Source organism: Emydura macquarii, unplaced genomic scaffold (genome assembly GCF_026122565.2).
Source record: "Emydura macquarii macquarii isolate MOO-44397 ecotype Brisbane River unplaced genomic scaffold, CSIRO-AGI_Emac_v2 contig_2676, whole genome shotgun sequence".
Lineage (NCBI taxonomy): Eukaryota > Metazoa > Chordata > Testudines > Chelidae > Emydura > Emydura macquarii.
Genome location: NW_027132813.1, coordinates 35,534,546 through 35,558,836, shown reverse-complemented (window position 1 = coordinate 35,558,836; position 24,291 = coordinate 35,534,546). Strand labels below are relative to the sequence as shown.

Genomic DNA, 24,291 nt, shown 5'->3' with positions numbered 1-24,291 from the left:
AGAATTTCCTGAAGTGCAGTTGGCAGATTCAGAAAAAGAATCTATTTTCCTCTTCTTTGCCTTCTACCTGCCCAACTGGTTATAGAACCAGACAGTTTACATATGTGATCCTTCCTATTTAGAAAATTAATGGTGTTTCCTGGCTCCAAATCACAGCTTGTGGTGCTCTGCAGGCGATGAAAAACTTGGCCAGCTTCAGCAGCAAAGCAGCCATTAGAAAATTAACCCTTGGTGGCAAAAGAGCAAAGGTACCCGAGTGAGGTCCACAAGAAGTGGCAGGCTGCAGCTTTCAGGTGTACCTACATATGTTAACAGTGTCAAAACAGCAAAGCAGTTCCCCCAGAGAGTCCCTATCAAGCATGTTTGTAGTTGGATACTGTGGAGAGGGCATGTCCATATCACTTGGCAGCAAGAACGACCAATATGCCATGATTTTCATTAGAGCAAGAGAGAAGCACTGAGCAGAGATTATGAATCAGAGCCATACCTGTAAACTGGTCCTGATTGCGAGGCACAGTATGTTGTTCATTTTAGACCCAAATTTGCCTCTTCTCCAAACAAACCTGGCACGAGCTGTTTCCATTTGTCATTGTAAATTACTGACATCATAAATAGTCAGTCATGAAAGCAGAAAACTTTAAAGAAATTAATCCCACATCTTGTCAATCTTTCTCCAGCAGTCTTTACTGTGTAACTCTTTCTGAGTAGAGATGAGCTCAAACCAAAACCCTGCATCCAAATACCTGATCCTCAAAATTGTGGAGTTGTTTGGAACCTGAAGCGGATTAGCCAGTTCTAAATATTGCAAATATCCCTAATTTATATAATTATTAACCTAAACCCTGGCTCTAAATGCACCCAAAGTTTGGGTTGTTTGAAATCAAGGGGCCAGATCCTCAGCCCAGGATAAGTCTCCTTGTGCCAGGGGGTCAAAAGGGACTTAAAGCTGCCCAGAATGGATGGCTTTGGAATCCTCTAGCTCTAAGCCATGTTTAACTCTCTCTTACACGTACACACACATGCGCAAACAGTGGGCATTTTAGGGCCAGACTCATGAGCAGGGGCAAGTTTAGGCAGAGCACATCTCAGTGTAGTGATCCTGGGCCAACATAACAGGTCCTAGATAGGGAATCTTGTGGCTGCTCTAGCTAGAGGCGGAGGAAGGAAAGCCTACTCCCAGCTGACTCCACAACAGGTGTAACACAATCTCTGCCATCTGCCCCTCAGGTGTACCAAGCCGAGCTCTGGATTTGAATTTTGCAGCTTGATCCCATCTCTAATTCATATCGCACATTTTAAATGCCAGCGTTATCCACTTGGATTGTGGTGGGTTAAATGTCATGGTGACAGGCTTTCTCTACAGAGAGATGTCTCAGTGGCATTGTTAGCTGCCCACAGTGCATGATGTGAAGTAATGTAAAGAAGCACCTCCATACCTCCCGTAGTGTGGATTGGTTTACGGTTGAGGATCCCTCCCCTTAGTCTGCTGCAATTTAAAAGTGTCTGCTCATCGGTCATTACCTTTCCAGTGTGCACACTAACCTATAGACCCTTGGATCAATTCACAGGAATATTTTTCAAGATACGTTTTAAAAACAGATAAGAGAAGTATCAGAATAGAACTGGGTTGTTGCTTGGGTACCTGCGGCAGGTAAAAAATAATGGGGTTGATAATTCTGCCTTTATGTCACAGAAATCAGAGAGGAATAGTCACTATACTATTCCAGCCTTGGGTAAACTTATTTTGCAATATTAAAGCTGGTTTTATTTTTAGGCTCATGATACAGGAAACCGCAGCTGTTAATTTTACTGCCTCTGAATTCTGTGCTCTGTGGTATTCAGTGAAATCAGGCTATATTCATCTCTAACATTGTGTTAACACCAGCTTTAATAAAAACAGGGATAAATAACACTAGAGTGTTAATTACTCCTTTCTAGTTTACTCTGACAAAAATGCACTAAAATGAAGACTAACATAATTATAGATGAGGCATTTTCAATTAGCCTTTGTTAATGCTATTAATAAGATTAATAATATATAGTAAAAATGTCAATAAGCTTATCTAAATAATTTTTATATCGCCCTTTCAAGTCACAATATCAGGCATTTCTATGTGCAATTTCAATGTGCTCAGAAGTAAAGTTACTCTGGTTCAGTTTTATTTCTGAAGAACAGACACACAGAGTGTGTGTCTACATTCAGCTCTCACAGCCTGTCTGCTGTACTGTTTCTATAGCGTAGGTGCTTACATTCTCTCAGCTCAGTCTAGGACTTTTCAAAGTTCCTACACATTAAAACCTTCTCACTCAGAAGCCCATTGCTTATTACATGAGCTGATGTAAGTGACCCCTTTATGAACTGAATGATACATAGTGTAAGAAGCTTGCTCCCCCACACTTTTTTTTTGAAACATACAACAGAACAGCGACTGGTGTTAATGTATTAAAATTAATTGCCCCAGTGAGACATTTCTTCCAAAAAAGCAATAATAGTCAGGATTTAGCCTTGCAAATGTGAAAACCCTCTGGTATACTAATAAAATGAAAAGGTTTCACAAAATAATATCCCAAATAATTGGGTTCCCTCTACCAAAGGACCCCATGTTGTTTCTCTTAAGCAATATAAAAAATGGTGATTATTCCTTTGGACTTAATAAAACATAATTGGGAAAAAAAAACCCTTTAAGGACAACATAGGGTAATCGCTTTCACTTTTCCCAATCAGGTTTATGTTCCTTTCCCTCCTCCTCCCCATCCTCTTTCTTAAAGTGAAACCCTTAGTACAGTCAGCGTGTTCAAGGAAAGAGAGTTTTTTTCTTTGCAAACAAAGCAGTGATGTTTATTTATAGTATTAATATTCCCACTTGTGGGTTTTTTATTATATATATATATTTCTTTTTATAAGGAGCGTTTGACCGTTCAAACTTTTGAACAGCCCTGGCTTGTAAATCCACTCCCCCCATATTCACCAGAAACTGCACACTCCTACTGTGCTGCATTCATAATCAAATTAGTGCACTGTGAATAGGTTAAAAAAACTGTTATCCGGCTGCTGCCACCAAAGATATGTTAGCCTGCTCCCCCAGTGCCTCCCTCCCCCTGTCCTTTTTTTTCCCCCCACATGAGATATAAAGACATCCACGCAGACAGAAAGGTCTTTTCCTTACTTCTTCCTACTCAGCCTTTTTATTTATTCATGTTTTAAAAGAAAACAAACAAATAAACTGACCACAAATGAGGCACTTCCAAAAGAACTGGGGACAGGCTGGGAAGCTGGTAGGCTGTAAGAGAAATGCTATAGGGAGACTGTACTGGAGATAGTTGTCCCAGCTACGAGATAAAAGCTACATTACATGAAATTAATGGAGGCTGTCTGAGACATACATGAATCACTGTTTCAACACTAAGAAACCAGCACAAAAGAATAAAGAAATCTGAGTACTAACTATATCTTCAAAGGTCTCCTGTTTACCCAGCTATACTGGGTACTGACACAAGTGGGGGGAAAATATAAGGAAAAAGCACTGCTGTGATCGAATGAATGAGACCATATGAGCTATATTGGTGCCGTATGCATTCTATTTAGCTGATATCAAACACAGTTTAATGAAAGTTAAATAGTTTCTGAGGAGTGCATGAGCTGGAACAGATTAGATTCCACGGAGAGGTCTGTCAGCATATTGTTGCTCACATGTATTCCCTGCTCAGAGCTGCCACAATTCCAGCACTCCATTAGCAATACACAAAAGACTTATGCAGATAGCGGGCATAAGCACGTACCGCCATGTTGGGGGGAAAAAAACAGATGAAGGTTTTGTTCAGTGTGTTCATCTGAAAATAGATCTCTGTAATTCAAAAGTGATAAGAATAGATGGAGAAAAGAAGAAGTAGGGACTTAAAAAAAAAAGAAAAGAAAAAGAAATATGCAAACTACCTTAGAAGAACAGATATTGCACCAAGTATATAATGAGGTTTTGATCTTTCAGGGGACAATGACATGGGTGAATGCTGTGCCCTTTTGATCTGCAAGCTACATCTGGTCTTAAAGAAACAGCAGCTCCTGTGTTCAGTTTCCCCCAGAAGTTACAGTGGAACGTGCTATTGAAAAAAAATCTTCACACAATATAACATTTCTCCCGCTCCTCTACCTTATTTTAAGATGCAGAATTCATCCCTCAAATACCACTGAACAGCCTGAATGACTATTAACATTGCTGTCACTGAAACTAACATGAATTTAGATTAATTTTCATCACTTCAGAGGATTTTATTCCTTTCCCCACAAAAGAAATTTGCTTTTTAGAGGTGTCTGTTTTAAAATTAGGACTAGGATCAGGCTGATTTAGATATCAGATGGCAATGGCTCAGTGATTATTGCATTTTGATTTAATCTGATAGAACTGATCATGCACCTTGAAATCTATATGTTCACAGGAAAACAGAAGTTGCCATACTGGAAAAAAGCATTTGTCCATCTAGTCCAATGCAGTGGACTGACAATGGCCTGTATCTGATACTTCAGATGAACATTAAAACCACCTGGCCAATTGTGCAGTCCTGTACTTCAGGAGTACTTGGGGAGAAAATTCCTTCTTGACTCCAGCTGTCAATCAGCTTATGCCTTAAAGCATGAAGATTTATATCCCTGAAACTTTTCTTAACCAAGCTAGTGTAACTGCAAATTATATTCCTATTCATAGTAACATTCTTAACCTTTTTTGGAGTGTCAATGTCCATTCATATACACAGGCTATATCCTCATGGGTGACATTTTACTCTGGCCACAGGAACATGTTCCCGGTGAATAAGAACGATCGAGCCCTCCCAAAGGTCCCTGCTCATTTCCTCTTACTTTGCCAGGAATGAAGGGCACAAGCCTCCTGTAATTCAGTCAAAGAAAATGGGACAAAAGTGAAAACATGAGAATTTGTTCAGGTTTCCTTCTCTGCTGCTCGAAGACTTCCCTATTAATATTATCTGGGCTGAGAATGTGCAGAATTTCCTCAGGCATCTCTTCTAAGTCATTTTATTATTCAGAGGGACAAAAATGGCCCAAACTGAGGATCCATTTAGGGTTGCCTGTCAGATCCACTAAGGTAATTGGCTCCATTTCTTCATTCCTCTTCTAAATTAAAATAATTTTATTAAGTGGTACAGTAGGTGTTTCACCTATGTCACCAGCTGCCTATTAGAGCCAGAAAGGGCTTTTCCACATTATTTCTGTCTGTTCTTATAATATTATGTCATCATATTCACTGTTACATCATGTCAGAGGTTGTGCAATCTCATGTATTTAAATCCAATAGTTACAAAATGTAGATCCAAGATGTTCTTTTTTGAAGTGTGGGTGAAGGGAGCCAAATATACTTGACTGTCAAAGCTTTGCTCACTACTTCTTAGATTTAATCCATGCATCTACAAAAACTACAGGATAAACGAGGCTGGGAACTAAAGCGTAATTGAAAATGGATTAGTAACAAATTGTAAACTAATCGTAACAGCAGTGTCGATAACAGAATTATTCTGAAGGGGAAAACTCTTGTGTTTTTTTAAGATTTCTTCCCTATTTGAGAGGAAAACACAAGCATGGTACAATGAACTTGTGCAGATATGAACAGTTTAATTGTCCCATGTAGGAGATAATGCATTCACAGTGATGATCACAGTAGTGATTCAAATTTTTACAAGCATAATACTAAATAATAATACTAAATAAATAATTAGTGTGTACTAATAATCAGCATTTAATCTTCAACGCACTTTGGCTAATCCTCACAACACTCCTATGCAGGAGATAGGTATCAATAACTACATTTTACAGATGCAGAAATTGAGGCAGAAAATTTCAGTGATTTGCTTTGGATCACTTGGTAATTTCTTGTCAGAACCAGGATTAAAATGCAGGAGTTCCTGGCTTCCAATCTCATATTCAAACCATTAGAACATGCAGCTAGATGGAGAGTCCTGTTTTTGGTCACTAGTATACAAATCTCAAATCTGAAGGCTCAGATCAGTTCTTAGGCGAGTAAAACTGATACTTATGTGCTTACATCCTGACTTTTGCATTCAAATTTAGGAACTGGACATTCCTTTCAGGTGCCCACATTTGGTGAGTGGATCCCCATGTCATGCTGAGACATGGTAACCAGAAGCAAATTATTTCCCTGGGATCAACAGTAATCAAGATTGCCAATGTATATATTATGTTATCCTCCACATAAACAATGGTATTAGTTACCAATATTATGGAATTTGCTAACATTGATTCTACAATTAGAAAAGGTATTTTTCATAAAGACAAAGACACTTCTGACCGTGAAAGGTGAAAATGCCTTTTGTTTAGATTAAAAAAAAAAAGGCATGTGTTTGTTCAGTTTTCAGAGATCTTGCAATTGTTTTTCTTCAACCTGCAGGTGGCATTAGCACTAAAAATGGATTTTCTTTCTTTCTTGAAAAGTGTTTAGCAATGAAATGAAGAAAGCTGCAAGTGGCTCTGTAGTAGGACTGCATGCTTGGAGTTAGTCACACTAACTGCAGATGGCATTTTTGCATGTTTTATAATGCAGGGATGTAAAAAGAAACATTCTGGCACCACGAAATATTATATTATGTTCCCAGCAGCCGTAGGGATGGGAGAACCAGAGAAATCGGAGGTTTTACCAGGTCTTTGTGATTATAAAATTAGTTAGTTTGTACACAGAGTGCTGATAACCGCAGGAGCCACAATCACATCTGTCCATCACAACAAAGAGGAAGAATATCCTGTGGCCTGACTGCAGTCCCAGGAGCCAGAGACTTCCCTAATACAGTCTTAATAGTGATTTCCCCTGTGGCTCTGGGAATTACTAAGGGCCAGATTCTGATGCCCTTATTTATGCTGAGTAGTACTGTACTCTGGGCTTGACCTGCTCCCATTCAAGTCAATGGAAAAACTCCCATTGACGTGAATGGTTCAGGATCAAACCCTCTGTGTGCAGTGCCACTGAAATCAGTGGGGCTATTCCCAGTGTGAGTAAGGGTATCAGAGTCTGGCCCTTAGCCTCTCCATGCCTCAGTTTCTCAGCCACAAAATGGGAAATAATACTACTTATTTACATACCTCTTGGGGAGGTAGGTGGTGGTGGTGGCTGGGAAGATAAATTAATTAATGCTGGAAAAGTGCTTAGAATAGGACATGCTCTTTATTTATGTTCAAGGTTATGGTGGAAGAAACTCAACAAATCTGAGTTCTTACCACAAAGTTCAAGGATCCCAAACCCCAATATGAGCTCAAGGGTTTTCCCACCCTCCAGATATAGTGACATGTCACACATGGCATCAGTGTTGTGCAGATGTCGATGTCATAGCATCGCAGTGCAATCACAGCATCTACTCAGAGCTTCATCTTGCTCCCACAAAGGGGAATTGTCCCACTGACTTGGACTGGTTTGGGAACAGAACCTACGAGTATCAGACATGAACACACTGAAGTTCAGGTTTGCATCAACTCCTGGCCCACTGGGGTGAATCCTCTTGCCACTGCCCACCACCCGAATCATTCAATCAGCTCTAGTACAGGATAGCCCAAACAGCAGAACTGGGGAAATGAAGTTGACTAAGGGTGAGCCAGAGTCCTTTGAATCTGAGTTCCCCCCCTTTTGATTGCTCCAGCAGATTCAAGGGAATCCAAACAGTGACAAAACAAAAAGCAGACAAGAAAATCATCAGAGATTTTTATGACCTTGTGCTGTTTCAAATGCAATTGACTTGTCACACAATATAAATAAATGCAGCAGGAAGACACAGTATATGAGTATCCACAAAATACTCGCAAGGAAAAGAGTTGTGTTTCAGTTGGAAATAAAATAAATGAAAAATCTTTTTCTGGTATTAAACACTGGCTACAGAACCACTTTGCCACCACGTATCAGCCCAGTTAAACAAGGCTAACTTTCTCAGACTGCTGATGTCTGCTCCTGTGCTTCTCATTTGTAAATCTCTGTTCTGTACATGAATCCACTTCTCTGCCATCCAGTCACCTGAGTAGATTGGCATCCCTTAATTCTCCAAAACAACATGTTGGAAACAGAGCTCTAGAATTTAGGGATTCTCCATTAACATTCCCTTGACACATCAGAGGAGTAAACTATGAAAGCTTTTGATGTTTTATAAACATTTCAAAACTGGAGCAGTGAGGTTTCATCAGGGCTGTTGTAGCTGGAAAAGCAGAAAGCTGTCCTCTGTTCTTAAGCTGCTCTCTTCTTTTCTTAGTTTTCCCTTACCACTTGAGTGCTCCTTCAATACCCAGACAGTTTACTCCGGCTAGCTTGTTGTCTTCCATTCTAAAGCTAGTCTCCAGTTTTACGATGCCACTGGAGTGTTGCTTTATTCCTCCTCTCACCTGCCACTTGAATGCTTTAATTGCAAACTCAGCCTTCACAACTCTCACAGCTCAGCTGCTTTTTCTTTGTACCACTGCTGCATTCCTACCACCAAACCTTTACACCTCAGGTTCAGGAAAGATTTGATCTCTCCTCCCCCATGCCCTTTTTCCACTTCACTTACTTTATCTTGCAGGTTTTCTTTGGGGTCGATGGCTCTTTCCCACACACTGCCTACAGGTTCACTTTGAAGAAAGCAAAACAGCTGGCCTTCTTATTTCCCACCAGGGTAGCAGGTTATTTTCAGGGAGAAGCCAGTGCCTGTCTTCTGTACTCCAGGGGCAGCAGGACCCAGTAAGCTCCTCCATTGGACCTTATTACAGCAGCCAACAGTTTCCCCAATACCAGAACCATTTATATTGTTATGGCAGGTGTCACTAGGTGGCACTGGTATACATATTCTTACAAGTCTTTTCTTATCATGAAACTAGTTCACAGTCTGAAAAAACGTTATGTTGTTGTCAGTTGTGTGATGTAATTTTCTTTTGTAAGGAGCTGTTGCAGGCATCAAGATAGTTTGCTCTCTTTAACTGGGATAAATTGTTGAGACAGAGTTGGGACCTGGGTAGGTGTTTTGGCTGAGATTCTTGGAAGGGGATTTCCTGAGTGCTATTCATGACCACCTCTGTTCCAGGACTAATGTATATTGTATAAAATAAACAAAGTTGCACCAAAAATAACCGAATTCTGAGTAATTTGTTTTTCCTCCAAAGAGAAACTACCTGCAGTGCTTTGGTATCTGCTACACCTGGGCAAAAGGACAATATCTTCTGCTCTGAAATTTCAGAGGTGGATGCTGAGGTCTGAAGCACTTGGCAAGGGCTAGCCTAAAGGGGGAAAAATAAATAGACTGTGTTTTCAAAGCTGGACTTTATTTACCTGTGAAATTTAGAACCAGATCCTCAGCTGGTGTAAATTACTAGTTCCACTGAAGTCAAAGGAGTTACACCAATTTACACCAAGAGAAGATCTAACCAAGAAGAGTATTTGATTCCTCTTCTTGTTTCATTTATTGTTTTTATAAAAACACATCTATGGTGCCGTGTATGGAGTGGAGACATGGAACAGATTCATACTTGCCTTATTGCCCCTTTGTGCCAGCTAGGCATGTAGGAGGTTGGACCCTTTGAACCAACTAGGGCAGGAAGGACATCTAGAGCTGACATAAAGAGGTGGTAGGGAAGGCATAACCGCCCCAGGAGAATAGCTGGGCCTTAGGAGACTCAGCTCTCTGCCATCTGTACAGGACATCTTGGTGCAGGAAGTGTTCTCGAATAGGAGGGCCTGGAGCAGGTAAGCAGCTACTTTAGAGAGGAGAGGAAAGGTGTCTTGAGGGTTCTTACTAAATCTTAATGGGAAATTTTCCACAAACCATATCATCAAAACCAAAACTGTTTGCAGAGAAAGGGTCAGTTTTGACAAATTTCCCATATAATTTTTTTTAACGTTTCTAAATTGTTGAAATGTTCCAGTTCATGATTTTCAAAGTGACAGGCTTTTTGTTTAGAAATGTAAGTTACTTTATAATCAGAAAGTAAGGGGAAAAAATTAAAAGGTTAAAATCGAACCAAAACATTTCAAAATGATTGAAACAAAAGATTTCCATGAATCCCATCTGAACTATTGTGGGCTGGGTGGGAGTTTCAGTTTGTGAAAATGTTTGAGATTTTGTCTTTTCTTCCTGATTCAGGATGGGAAATATTTTTGAAATCTCAAAAATTCTCATGAGACAGGAAAACCATTTCTTGCCCAACTGTAATTTTTACATCCCATCCATTCGGCAGCCCTACAATGGTACCCAGAAGCTCTGGAATCAAGGGGTTGCCTCTATCCTCTGACTAAGCCCAGGACTAAATCAGACCCATGATTGAGTGGTTAAAATACAGGAGTGGGAATTGGGAAATCTGGGTTCTTCTATTCCCAACTCTGGCATTCACCCGCTGAGTGATCCTGGGCAAGTGACTTTGTGAGGGGCATGGAGCTGACCTGTAGTGATCTATGAATCCTGTATGTGACCTGGTTATTGGGATGTTTACTGTATTCCTATGTATTAAGTGTATTCATTTCATGGCTTAGTTTAGTAGTAGGCTATTAGGACAACAAGCAGGAAGAGTGAATAATGGTTCAAGATAAGCCACCTCCTGGTAAATACTTCAGGGCTGTAAAAAGTCAATGCCACAGCTATTAGCTGGGAAGATTTAGATTCAGCCTCTAGGCTCCAGCCAAATTACAAAAATTGTTTTGCCACATGATGGGAGGCAAAAGATCAAAAGGACTAAAAAGGATTAAAAAGACTCTTTCTGCCCAGAGGTCAGGCAGCTGTTGGGGATCTGGTCAGGCTGACACCTAGGACCTTCTGGGGGAGTTTGGAGAAGCTGGACCCCCCTAGGTCAACATCACAAGGTAGTAGGCTTTAAGTAAGATAGCCATTATGTAAACTGTTGTTTGGAAATCCTTTTCTGTAAATGATTTGTTCCTATTGTACAGGTTAAACAATATTTTGGTTTAAGAAAGGTGTCTGGTCTCTGTATTCGCCACTCGTCACAGACATGCACCGCTGGTGTACAAACCCAGTAGGACCTGCACAGCGGAGACACAGGGTAATGTAGCCCAGAGACTACTCTAAAGAGTGAGAGAATTGCAGAATTTTGCTTTATGTCACAACATATTTTACCTTTCACACTCATATTTAAAGAATTCATATCACCTATGTCCTCTCCTTAATTCATCTAGAAGCATGCAAACATTTTTGAGTTTGCTGATACCTGGGCATTAAAACTACATGAAGATCTCCCAGTCTCCTGTATTTTTATGCATAATTGCATACACCTCTGTAGTCAAGGATCACTTATTAATAATTATTATTTGAACTTATATCTTGAGCTTGGATCCATCAAAAATTTGCTTTCTCAGTGGTTATGTGCACTAACCACTTTAGAAATGTAACTCCCAGCTGTTGCTTTGGCTTCCATCAGCTCATATTATGACCCCACTTGAGGAGTTGAAAAGGGTATCTTGGACCCTGGGTGCCTGTTCTCCTCATTGGGGCTGGCATGCAAACCACCATATTCCATGCCCCATGCTGAGCATTGATTCACTGCTGTGCTGAAACATCTTCCAAGTGTGTGACCTGAAGTCAAGGATCTAGTTTTAGCTCTTTCCTATTTTATTCAGTTTAATTATATGAAAATCTAACTCTGCTTACAACTCCCTGACTATGTAAATGTTTGCTCACTCTTATTTTTAGTAATACTTCTCGGTTATCAAACTTGGTTTACATATTCAGAAGTGTCCGATGGTTTTAAGTTCCTCAGCTTTTGGCTTGCCAGATGGGCCATCATGGAGCTGATTTCCATAGGGTTGGTACTTATCACTTTGTAGCAATTGGACCTCTTTAAGGTGTCTTAAGATGGGCATGTGGAAAGTTTTTATTTCAATTTTTTTTTGTCCAAAAATCAAAAAACTTAAGAAATTGACATGTTTTCCTGAAATATTTCAATTTCTTTGAAACACTATTTTTTTAGTTGCTATTTAGTGTCAATGAAATAATTTCTACCAGTTCTAATCCCCAGTCATGGCTTTTGTATCTTTTAGTTTAAGGACAATAATGAGGCTTTATGTGAGATGTGTTCTCTGAGAAGCAGGAGTCCTACATCTGTATGTTTTTTCAAGCAGTCTAGAATAGAAATAGCTCACTATATCAAGTTTTGTCACCCAGTGTTTATGAGGTGTGTGTTACCATAGGGTACACCAGAATTTTTTTAAACCTGAGTCCAATGATAGGAAATTCCAGTCTCTGATTGAGTTCCATTCTAGCCCAGTTTCATTGTGCCAGGATATGTAGGGAAGACTGACATTTATTCCAAACCTATGACTATTTTTGTGGGGCTCTTTGGCATTTCCCCAGTGACACAGAGCAATTGGTATGTTTAATGACCTTCTGTACCAGTGGTTCAATAGTTTTTTTCCCCACAGAACCTCACCTTATATAGTGCAAAGGATGGACAGTTTTCAGTTAATATTTAGTTTAATCCTTGTTGTTCAATGTGTGTCCCTAGGCCTTATTTATTGTCACTGGTCACACACTTTCTGAACACAGAACTATTAATTTTTTCATGGGATTTTCTATGGAGCTCATCATTGTAGTATCTCAGTGATTAGCAAATATTAAGGAATTTATGTTCGCAGCACCCGTGTGAGGTGAGGGGGTGCTATTATCGCCATTTTACAGATGGGGGCTGCGACACAGAGAAAATAAGGTGAACATTTCCACTAATTTTGGATGTTCTGTTTGAGGTGCCTAGACCTGATTTTTAAGAGTACTTAGCATCATATATGTTCAAAGCACAGCTCCAGTGATTTTAGTTACAAATGTGAGTACTCAGCAGCTTGCAGTTCAGATCCAGGTTCTTAAATTGGGCACCCAGAAAATGAGGAACACGCAATTAGTGATCACCTGTGAAAAGTTTGAAAAAGTGACTTGGCTAGCATCACAAAGGAACTCTGTGGCAGAGATAGGAGTATAATCCAGCTCTCTGGGATGGTATGAACTGCCTTAGCCATGAGAGCATACTTTGTCTTCCTGCAATCCTGTATATCATCCAACACACACCTTTCAACTTCTGCAACAAATAAACCAGGAATCCTACAGACAGCAATCTCCTTCACTACACACCTCTGCTTCAGCCCCAGAGCAGGTCCATCACATGCAATGTGTGAACTGAGAGTTTTCAAAAGTCTTATAATTTGCCAGATTAGGGTGGATTTTTACAGGGATGGCAAACAGCACTTCCATGATACAAAAGCTGCTCCCCTGCCAAATTTCAAGTCCCTGCTCCAAAACATGAGTGTGCTAGACCTTCCCAAAGGACAGATAACCTGAATTTAATTTAACATTGCAAAATTATATATTTTTGTCTAGTGTTGTGGTAGTAACTGAACCATTTTGTCTGAATTTTTTTTTTAAAAAGGTAGCCTGATGCAGGCAATCGATACGGAACATTTCAGTTCAAATGGCTAAAGTTTGGCAAAGTTATAAGCAAATGAAAAAGATCAGGCAATGTTAATAATAGGTGGTGCTGCCAGCCCTGTCTATAATGTGCATGTGTGTGTTTATGTGTAAAATGTAATTAGAAAATTGAATGAATTTAAAAAAGACTTGACCTACTCTCAAACTGATATATGTAGGCCCCCATCTCTAGCGAAAAAAAAAAGACAGCACAAATCTTGTACATCTCTAGCTTCATTTTGTACAAGTTTGTTATGAGTGTAGCATTCTTGTAGAATGAGATTTGCAGACCATAAATCAGGAGAAGGAAATTTGCAGGATCTCATTTACACGTGGATAAAATGCACTAGCTCTTTTGAATGTAACCCAGAGAAATTGGCATGCTAGAGCAGAAGGTAATTCAGACAGATGTTGAAACATGCTACACCCAAAGGCAAGTCCAAGGCCACCAAGACAATTGCTACTCGAGGTCCCCAAAGAACCAGATTATTCTCCTGGATAACAATTTCAACTGTATAGTTTCTGGGTCTACCTTATAGCTGCCACTAAGTTAGACGATAGCGTGCTATAACAGGATTCATAGTACCCCTTTAAAGCCTATTATCAACTTATTAGGAAATAAGTTCTTATTTCTGGAAGAAGCATTTTGTGAACTGTCATTCTAGTTTTCCTAACAAGTAAATATGAACTACCTCAACTAGCTAACATCATTTGCTTTTTTGCTCTGCATGTCTCTCAGTAGTAAGAAATACAAAAATCATGTTAGTTGTAGAGGTGATGAGTCTCCACATGAACCACATGAAGTCTGAATCTGGATCTAGATTTTGTACTTGCCCCCTATTTCTACTTAAAACTTGGATCCAAAAAGGCTTTCTACTTTGAGGAAATCTCAGATCCAAACTTTGCCACATGGGCTGATGTCTAATTTGACTGTAAGTTAGTTGTTAACTGTAACATAACCATGAGTTCCATGCCAAAAACTGTACATATCAAACCTGTCCAAGAGTTGGGTTTTTTATGAGTTGAGAATGTAAAACTAATGTAACTATGAAATGCTTTTAAGATGAAGCCTGCATTATTGTGAGATTCTCTTCATCTATGTTAACATTTCTAGTACATTTTTTAAATGAGATTGCCAATATTCTTAGTGTGAACTTACCACAGGATGATAGATTTTGGCAACTTTAATTTCTTAACACTGCCTCCACTTTAGAGTTTCCACAACAATGCTTCCCACAGGCCTGTTTTAAGGCAAAAGCCCTCAGTGTCGACCTTAGATTTAGCCGCTGTAAAATAGCTTAAGGCATGTATGCCCAAATCTGTTTTGTTTCCTCCTGAGATGCAGCCACTTGGTTGAAATAATGTATATGCTGTGTAAAAGTCAAACGATCAGCATGCTTTATTTTTTAAACGAAGAGACATCCATCCTTCCTATTTCTCTATTTATACCATGCTTCTCAGAGTGGAATCTGAGCACCTACACATAGATGTCTGATTGGGGAAGTTGGGGTGAGTGTGGGTTGGACCCAATAAATGTGATATTAATTGAAGCAAGATGACAGTGAAACTTTAAAAGGAAGCAAGTAATCCTGAGAGAAAGCCTGAATGGCCAAAACATTGGTGTTTTATGTGACGGAGTGGCTTGTAATTTACCCTCACTTCCTCCTGAAAGAAATACATGTTAGAAAATTTGTCTAATTCTTCCCATGTGAAAGGAGCGCATGAAAGAAACACACAAAAATCTATCCTTTTTTTTCCCATTAATGTTTTCATACTAAAACCCTCTTGCCAAACTCCATTCCAGGTGTGAGAACTTTTCCTGTAATTTATCCTTGGTATTCTTATCCAAAGTGTTACCTCTGGAACTATTTCCTTTTAACATTAATTATCCTTTGAGTCAACTCACCCGCAGCATACAAAAAGGCATAAAGACTATTTTGGAGGGAGGAGGGGTTCTCATTGAGCAGCACATATGCTTCTCTTTCCACACATATAGAGAGAGAGACTACCAGCACCTTGAAGACATTACAGCATGTACTGTAGGAACCAAAGTTAATAAGTATAAAAAGGGGTGCTTATTGTTTGCTTATGAGCCATACTGTTTCCCATATGGTGCAGTCATGGAGCTCACAATGCTGGAAGTGTAACATTAGGATAAGAACTCAAGAAGAATGGATGTAAACTTAGCAATTCTACTAATAACATCTTTCAAAGGGGTATCTTCATTGTAACAGTAGCTGTGCATGTGTGGTCTTCTCTGCTCTCTCAAACCAGACAAATACAGATGAATATACTATAAAAACACCAGGGGCTGTAGTTGTTTTTGTGGCTACAGTACACAAAATGGCAAGGGAGGGGTTAATCTTTTGTCCTCCTTGCCTACTGGAATGTTTATCGACTCACAGGGACAGTCTCCTTTCTTTCGGTGAGTTAAGTCAGCCTCTGCTTTGTTTGACGCTGCCCATTTGAGGAAAGCTTATCCCTGACCTTCTGCCAAAGAGACTGATGACAAGGACGGTTTGCACTAACCTTGACATTCACCAGGGTAAATGGCTTTTTCCACAAGTAGTCAGCAAACAAGGCGAGCCAGTCAAGAGCTAATGAATCTGTACCTGAGAGAAACTGAACAACAATTGTGCTTTTAAAGAAGAAAAGGGACCACAGCTAGTTCTGTGCTTAAAGATTGGAGAATTAACTCTTACAGTTAATTTTAGAGGGTGTCCTTGTAATTTATACCAGAGAGAGAAAATAGATCTTCACTTCGCCACCCCCCTCATTCTCTCACCACCGCCTACCCCAAGCATTCAGTGAAGTGATGTTTATCAGTCAGTGGCTGGGCAAAAGAGAAGGTACCAACGGAGGCTAGCATAAGGAAAGGTGCTGAGAAAGGAGACTTACTCAACTCTATGATTATTTTATTAAAGCATAAACTTCAAGATCTCTCTCTTCCCCACATCCCTGCTTCCCTTTCTGATTGGTGTTGTGCCTAGCAATTATATGTGGCGATATGTTGTTACGGAGACATCGTTTAGTCCATCATTTAGCTCTAGAGCCAGATTCTGCATTCCTCCTGAGCTGTGTTTGGTGCGGGAAGCAGTGGGTGGGGGTGGGGTGGTTAAAGGTGTGTATAAGATGCTATTGTTCCCCCCATATTCTAGGCCTTGCATGTGAGACCCCTGGGTAACTTAGAGCAGCTTCTGGGTTCTTCTAACCTAGCATGCACCCAGCGCATCCCCAATATACAGGTTGCTAGGATGGTCGGCAGGGAACTCTACTCTGCCCAGAGAACCTTCTTCTGGTTGGGATATGCCCATAGGGATGGCTCTGCCTGCTTTATGGCAGAGTAAAGGGGCAAGAGTGCAAGTCAGAATCTGGCCCTTTATATCCACATCTCTTCACAAGAAAGTACAAAAATAGAGACCTTTGCCCTTTTTTCACTTCAGGTGGAAGGAGGTTTCTCTAGCCATTTAGCTGAGGTCTGAAAACAGTAGGAAGAACCCTGTTAATTGCAGCATATTTCACTTTTTCCATTGCCATCTAGACAAAGTATTCATATTACTAAATAGTTTGTTTGAATCTTTGTTTCTGTGAACAAGCATCTTCCTGTATTTGTGCTTGTGCAAGTGCTGGACTGACAGCCCTGTAGACTGAAATCCTCTGTTTATCCACAAACCTAGCCCATCGCCTTAGATAACATAAACTCAATAGTTGTAATGTTTGAGGTATTTCCTACAGTAAACAGAGGCGGTGTAGGGAAAACCTCTGATACTGAGGTTACTTTACCTGTTTGTTTAGGGTAAAAGAGACATGTTTTTAAGAGTGACCACTGTACAGCAGCAATGCAAGGGGTTCCCACAATGCTGTACTGCGTTCTGGAGAGACTCTTCTAATGGTTATAAGGCTATTCAATCTCAGGGACCAGCTGTAGATTAGAAGGTAATTCAGTCTTTATTCTCATTCCATCCTTGGACTTCTTGCTGAAACTCAGCAAGGGAATCGATTATGATTTGGATGTCTGGCCACTAGAAACTAAACAGTACTCTCCAACTCATTTCACATTTAGGCAGCACACCAGGTGATTAAAAATTGTAATCAGTACAAATCAAGGCCAGATTCAGACCAGCTCTGTATTGCATAACAAATCCCCTAGGCCATACAGTTTCCCTAAATATTTAAGAATCAAGGGCCAGATCTTCACCTGGACGTATGATAATTTACAGCAGCTCAGGACCTGATCCAAAATGTTTGTCAGGGAAATTAATCCCAGAGCCAAGTCCCTTTTTTTATTATTTTTTTTTTAAGATAAAAGAGAAGAGAATCAAATTAGCGGTTGTCTAGTGGGACTTGGAGTTTCATGACTCATGGGTTCTGTTTCTGATTCTGCCACTAATTCATAGGTACATAACTCCCACTCAGTGGACTTGACAAGTTCTCTGCCTCACTGTGCACTTCTGCAAAATGGGTATATTAATACTTACCTTATAGCTAGGCTGTTAAATATTTGTAAAAGGCTTTGAGGTGAGAAATAAGTGAAACGGACCAGCCCCTATGATAAATCTTAGATACAGGCCATGGAAATGGGCTGGCAATGCCAGAGAGTCTAGTCATACTTTCTGTAGGGCAAGAAAGTTGTCTTTTAATGCCCAGCTTTGCCATCTGAGTTTGTCCTACTCAGTGCTGCTCTCACACTTCAATAAATAGTATATTAAAAACAAATTAAAAAAAATAATGCTTGAAAAACATCCATGTCAGCAAACTACAATGTAAATAAGATGTGAGATCAAAGCAAGATGGCTTGACATTTCCTTAGGTGGAGAACTGTCCAGATTCTGCAACCTGTATCATGGCATAACATGTGAATGAGAAGAGAATAGGAAGGAGTGAATTTAAGGATAAATTAGGATATAACTTTGTATGTGGTTAGGATTGGCTGTTTTTTGTATTTGCTGATCAAACACGCAGGAGTCCCTTGAACTGTCAGAACATGAAATGTGAAACTGGCTCAAAGTAAAGGGACAAACCTTTCGAACTTAGGACAGTGGGCACCCCGGGGTGAAACCTGTCAGGAATGTGTTGAAGGCAGATAAGTACGTCACCTTGTGAAAGTCTAAAAACAAAGCTGCAGTAGCAGTGAGGCTCCCAGAGAAGAAGTTGTATACAGTGAAGAAGATAATATTTCATCTCCCTCCGGGTCAGTTGGTTCTCAGCAGAGTGTTCTCTGTTTGAGATCTGAGGATTTGCAGACAGACAAACTCCATAACCCAGCAAAGGTCAGTCTAAATATCAGCCAGATAAACAGCACCTTAACTATAAGCACAACTCCGATTTATGGTACTCAATTTATTCTTTCCTTTACATGATAAAGTGAAATGTGTGCTTCTTCAGCGAGCCAAAGCTGAGGGATTTAAAGCAACATAACTTCCTGAGGTGCTTTAAAAGAAATATCCTTCCCTGTACCCACGGCCCCTTTCCTCTTTCTTCCTGACCATTTTGCTTCTGAACATTTCTCTTTCTCTTCCCTCCATTAAACATGACATCTGTCTTGCAATTACTTTGCAGAATAAGACATTGGTGAAAGAAAATCCAGTTGGGCTGGATTCATTCCTGGTGCACCTCTGCTGGATGTGGATGAATTGGGCCTACTTTCTTTTTCAGAGTTGTGATTTGAGGTTAATGAATGATGCCCATGACTGGCTGCAAGCTACAGCATGGCAGATTTATACTCCCTTCAAATTGGCAGTTGTCTGCAATCTGCAAACAACCTGAAGCCCATTAGAAGCATTGAGAAAGGTTTTGGTTTTTTTTAACATCACCTAAGATTTCTAGGTGGATGCAATCAAACACTTTCCCACCAACTGTGCCTTTTACTATCTTTGAAATACAGCAAAGAAGTAGTAACCTTGAAGGTCTTCTCTGAGAGAAAGTCTCCTCCTACTTCTACTGGAGTTCTACTTATTATGCTGAACAGACTCAAAGAGACCTATAGGAGGCTTGAAAATAGACTTCCATTTACCTATTCCCTGCCCTTAGTTTTCCTTAGGAGTTAGGCACTACATCTACCTGAGTTTTCATGGTACTGCCCTACAGCTTCAGATGCTTCTCCATGGTAATTTCACATGTCCTTATCAAAGAACTCCAATGTATCATTTGAAATGGGAGTTCTGCATGACTAAAGTCTTTAGGATCAGGCCCCAAAAGAAAGAATAAGGTACAGATAATGCCGGTAGCTTGTGTTCAAGGCTTTGTTTCAAATATCTCTCACAGAGTAAGGCAGTAAGCAAGAGATCTGAAATATTCCCTTGGTGCGGTACACAAGACACAGGAGTTAAGCAGTTTTTGCATGTGCTTCCCTTATTCCCATACTAAGTCCCCTTTATACCACTCTGGGGGTGAAATCCTGACAGTTGGAATTTTGCCATTGACTTCAACGAGGCCAGGAATTCGCCCTGCCAGTGGGAAGTAGCTTTAAAGTGCATGTAAGTTACCTTTATGTGAATATAGTAAATGTAATGAAAAATTCACATGCCTGAGCACTGTAGCTATGTTGACATAACCCTCAGTGTAGACACAACTAGGTCGATGGAAGAATGCTTCTGTTGACATAGCTACCATCGCTCGGGTTGGTGGAGTTCTTACAGTGAACTGTGATGCTACAGCGTCATAGCTGCAGCTATTATTTTTTTCCAAATTGAAACCCAGAAATGTGTACATTCCAGTCATGTTTGGATTCTATATCCATGTCTAAGTATTGTATGTGTGTTGTTATCATCATCATCATCACACCTAGAAGTCTTAATCCTGGACCAGGACCCCATTGTGCTAGGTGCTGTACAAAAAGATGGTTCCTGCCTTACAATCAAAGTATAAGACAAAAGACAATGTGTGTTTGTGTATATATATACACAGACAAGCAGGGGCGTACAAGTAAACAATGAGACAATACTGGTCAGCATATTGGTCAGCACAATAGGCAGAGGCTTTGGCACATAAACTGCCTAACCCACATATACCTAAGGTTCTGGTTTTTTCCACTTAAACTCATTTGCCTTTATCCCAACTTATATAGTAGCTATTTGTCAGTTTGTGGAAACTAATTTTTAGTGTCACTGCACACTTGATGTAGTTAAAAAAAATGCTACTTCTGTATCACTTTAAGCTAACATTTGTCAGCAAAGTATATGGCTATAGGCTAGTTGTCACAGCTCTAGATGCCAATATAGTAAACCATGGTTCAGTTAGCTTACTCACCGTTTGTGGCTACAGCCTCTAAATCATGCAAATTATCTGCGTAGTTTGTAATCTTAATACAAATAACTTTTCAATAATTTGTATGATTTTATAAGACAGATAAACATTGTAAAGTTATGAAAAATTCTAATGTTATTTTAATTGCTTTGAAGTCCTCTATGAGAATCTGTATTTTATAAGAATACTTCTTACAACTTTCACAGCCAGTAGAAGACATTTGAGTCCACATTTATTTTCTCTCTTTCAAATTTTTTTCTCAAAGGCAACATTTTCACCAAACAAATTTAAAGCTACAATTTGGGGGCTTAAGTTCATGCTTGGCATTTTATATTCAATTTATGTTAAAAATGCTATTTTGTTTGAGTGCAGGGCGGAGTAATAAATAAGAGCTATTTGGACTGATTCAGGAACTTGACCTTAATGTGAGTGGCAGGAATAAAAGGCCACACATTCATACAGTGGGCAGGAAGTTACATGTATAACTCCTGTTAAATAAAGTAGACACTGGGCATGTAACTCCCAGTGCACTGGGTTGAGCAAGCATCCCTGTAGCATCTCCACAATGTATTCATTTATATTTAGGAGATGGAAGAATGACATGCTATTAAAATTTGTTATTTTACATAGTTTACTTCAAAATGCACTAGGGATTTGATATAATTACTGGAATACTCCCTTGCTACCCATGCTCGAGGCAATGGGGAATGCAATATTATATTATATATTGCAGACAGATCCCAAGATATGGTGGGCCTCTTTAAATTGTAATTGAAATATCATCCTAAAACAATTTTTTTCTAGTAATTTTTGACCCACTCTTCCATGACCTGAGCAGACATAACCTGACAATTAGGGTTGGGCAAATATCTTTTAAAAAATCTGCAAATATGCACCAGCATAAATAAATAAATCTGCTTCAGTTCAGTTTGGACCCCTTTTTCCTTTTCACACACAAGTTCAGTGGCAGGCATATTGGCAGAAATAGAAAACTTTAAGCAAATATTAACACTCTTTGCAGAAAGCAAATTTTAAATTCATTAACATGAATGTGCTTACTAGATTTTAGCCCATTCCGTTGGGAAGCAGCAACAGAAACGTATATGTCCAATCAAAACAAACTGGCACAGCTCAGATATCAACATCTCACAACAAACTGCTTATGAAGAATCTGCTCTATAGACTTACAAACATTTTGTGCACACTATTCACAGAATAATTTTAAAGAACAAATAAATGTTAGAAACCTGTAAACTGCTTGCAGACAACTGACACACAGGAAAAAGGATTGGATACCTTGGATACATGATCCTGAATTAATTACTCACTCAGATCTGCTGGCAGGGCACAAAACATGTTAAATACTGTATTGAGTTTTATGGCACTATTCAATATCATCAAGACTTCTCAAAATATATATCAAAATACATGTTGCCATGTTGGCATTTCTTTGGGGGAATTCCATCAGTCTTGACAAAATAAATTCAGTACAAAGGTAGGGAAGCGAGGGCACTCCTGAATCTCTGCATACTCACCAGTCTTCTGGTATTTATTTTTACTGGGCTCTCTGAGACCTCAATCATGGATAATGCCTACGGATTTATCCTGAAGAGTCCTGCCATTGCTTTCTCCTCTTTCATAAGGTGGTTGCCACATCACCCTTCCAATTCACACAAGTAACTTTCTCCAATGCTACCAGCAATACTATTGATCTAAAGAAAGTCAATTGTAGTCACTGGGACTCTATCTAGGGCTTCACATATGGACCTAGATAATCAAGTAGCTACTTCTTTAGCAACAGAGTGTCAATCACTGTGCACTTCCTCCTACAACAGAACCAAATCCCTATCCTCATTGGCCTGGTCAGGAGGGTGGAGAAGAATCCTGAAATAAAGCAGAACTTAGGTCTCATGTGTTACAGTAATACAGAGGCTAAACATAATTACATATAATAGACACACCTTATGCTCACTTCCACTGTAAGTAAAACCCCTGTTTTGGACTAGAAGAGAAGACGAACAGAGGCAAGACGGCGTGGAAAGGAACCATTAACCAAGGCCAACTAGTACTGCCTAAGGATGTTTATCATGCACTAGCTGACCAAAAGATGACTTATATCTGTCAGTACTGCCATGCCCCTACATGTACCATTACAAAATCTTGGTCAATGGGAGTTGAACTAAGCCTTTAGCACACATAAGTTAACGTGGCCCTAGGGCTTGTCAAGTTTAAATCACCATAACTTTATAATTACTGAACTGATTTTTTTCTAATGTGGCTTTACTTTTAGATCTCAATGAGAGCTTCAAAAAAGGTCAAGATTGAAGAAAATCAGTTCATCGCTTTTAAAGATATGAACATGTGTATTTGGCAAGTTTTGAAAATAACTGACACAGGAAGGACAGCTAGTGTCTAACCGTGGCTAGAAGAGGAGGAGGACACACTGAAATTGCTGCTGAAGGAATGATCAAAGAGATGGGAGGAGGATGAAGACACGGTTGAGTCATGGAGAGTCATGGAAAGGATAAGATGGGGAGAAGGAAATATAGATCGACAGAAACAACAGAGAAGTTGAAGGGACTGAAGCCAGAATAGAGTCTCTGGCATTTTGCTGGGAAGAAGTCATTAAAGATCTTAGTGAGAGCAATTTCAGTGGAGCAGAGAGGACATAAGGAAGGAGTTGAGGATGGAGCAAGAGAAGAGGAATTCGAGGTTTAGTGAATTGGAAATTGAAAGGAAGAAGGAAAATGAGGCACTAAATGGACAGACAAAGAGGCTTAAAAAGGAATCTTTCTGGAGATGGGGAAGATCAAAGCATGCTTGTATTGTGATAAGGAAGAACCAGAGGAGAGTGAGAGGGTAAGGGAGGGGGGTGAAGGTGGACCTGAGGGAGCTTAGGAACTCAGAAGGGAGGCGAACAAGGACAGGTGAAGGGGTTTGAGATATGGAGAACACTTGTCAGTGACAGGACAGAAACAGAAGAGGTTGTTGGAAGGAAAGAGGAGAAGACCGAGAGGGAGTGAAGAGAAAATAGGTCATGGTGGACCTTGTCAGCAAACCCTGTGCAGAGTGGGAAGAAGGGGCACTGTAGGCAGAGATCTTTAGGAGGGAGTCAAAGGCTGTAAATAAGCAGCCTGGAGGAGTGGGAGCATGGCAGCTGTGGAACAGCTCTACTGCTGATCACAGCCTAAGGGTGAGGATAATTTCCTCATCAGCCCCCTCAGCTCTCCCTGGCACTCAGCTCAATTATGCAGGCTTTGCCTGGGAATAGAGATTGGCCCCACTGCTAATCAGGCTGCAAATATTTCCCTGTGTGTTTCCTTGTACGTTGTCCGTCTCCTCCTGTAGCTGCCGATCTCTCAGAGCCATGTCCCACCGTCATTCATGCAAGGGACTCCCAGGAAAGTCAATGGGGTCCTGGAGTCAAAATGCACAGAAGGGTACAATTCAGGCACATAACTGATCTCAGACCATTAAAGGTAGCCTTCCATAGACTAAACATGCCCTATTAAATCTCTTCACCCTTTCCTTCCCCTGCAACTAACTACAGCTGCTTAAAATTCAGCATGTTCACAACTGAACATGTACTCATGCCTTAAACACGAAGCATAACATGCT

The 24,291-nt window shown here is 40.0% G+C and overlaps 1 long non-coding RNA gene across 2 annotated transcripts in view; it reads right to left on the bottom strand.

The window, feature by feature from the left end:
* LOC137164566 (uncharacterized) overlaps window positions 1-24,291 on the bottom strand; it is a 37,216-nt gene that overhangs the window by 4,949 nt on the left and 7,976 nt on the right. The window lies entirely within an intron of this gene.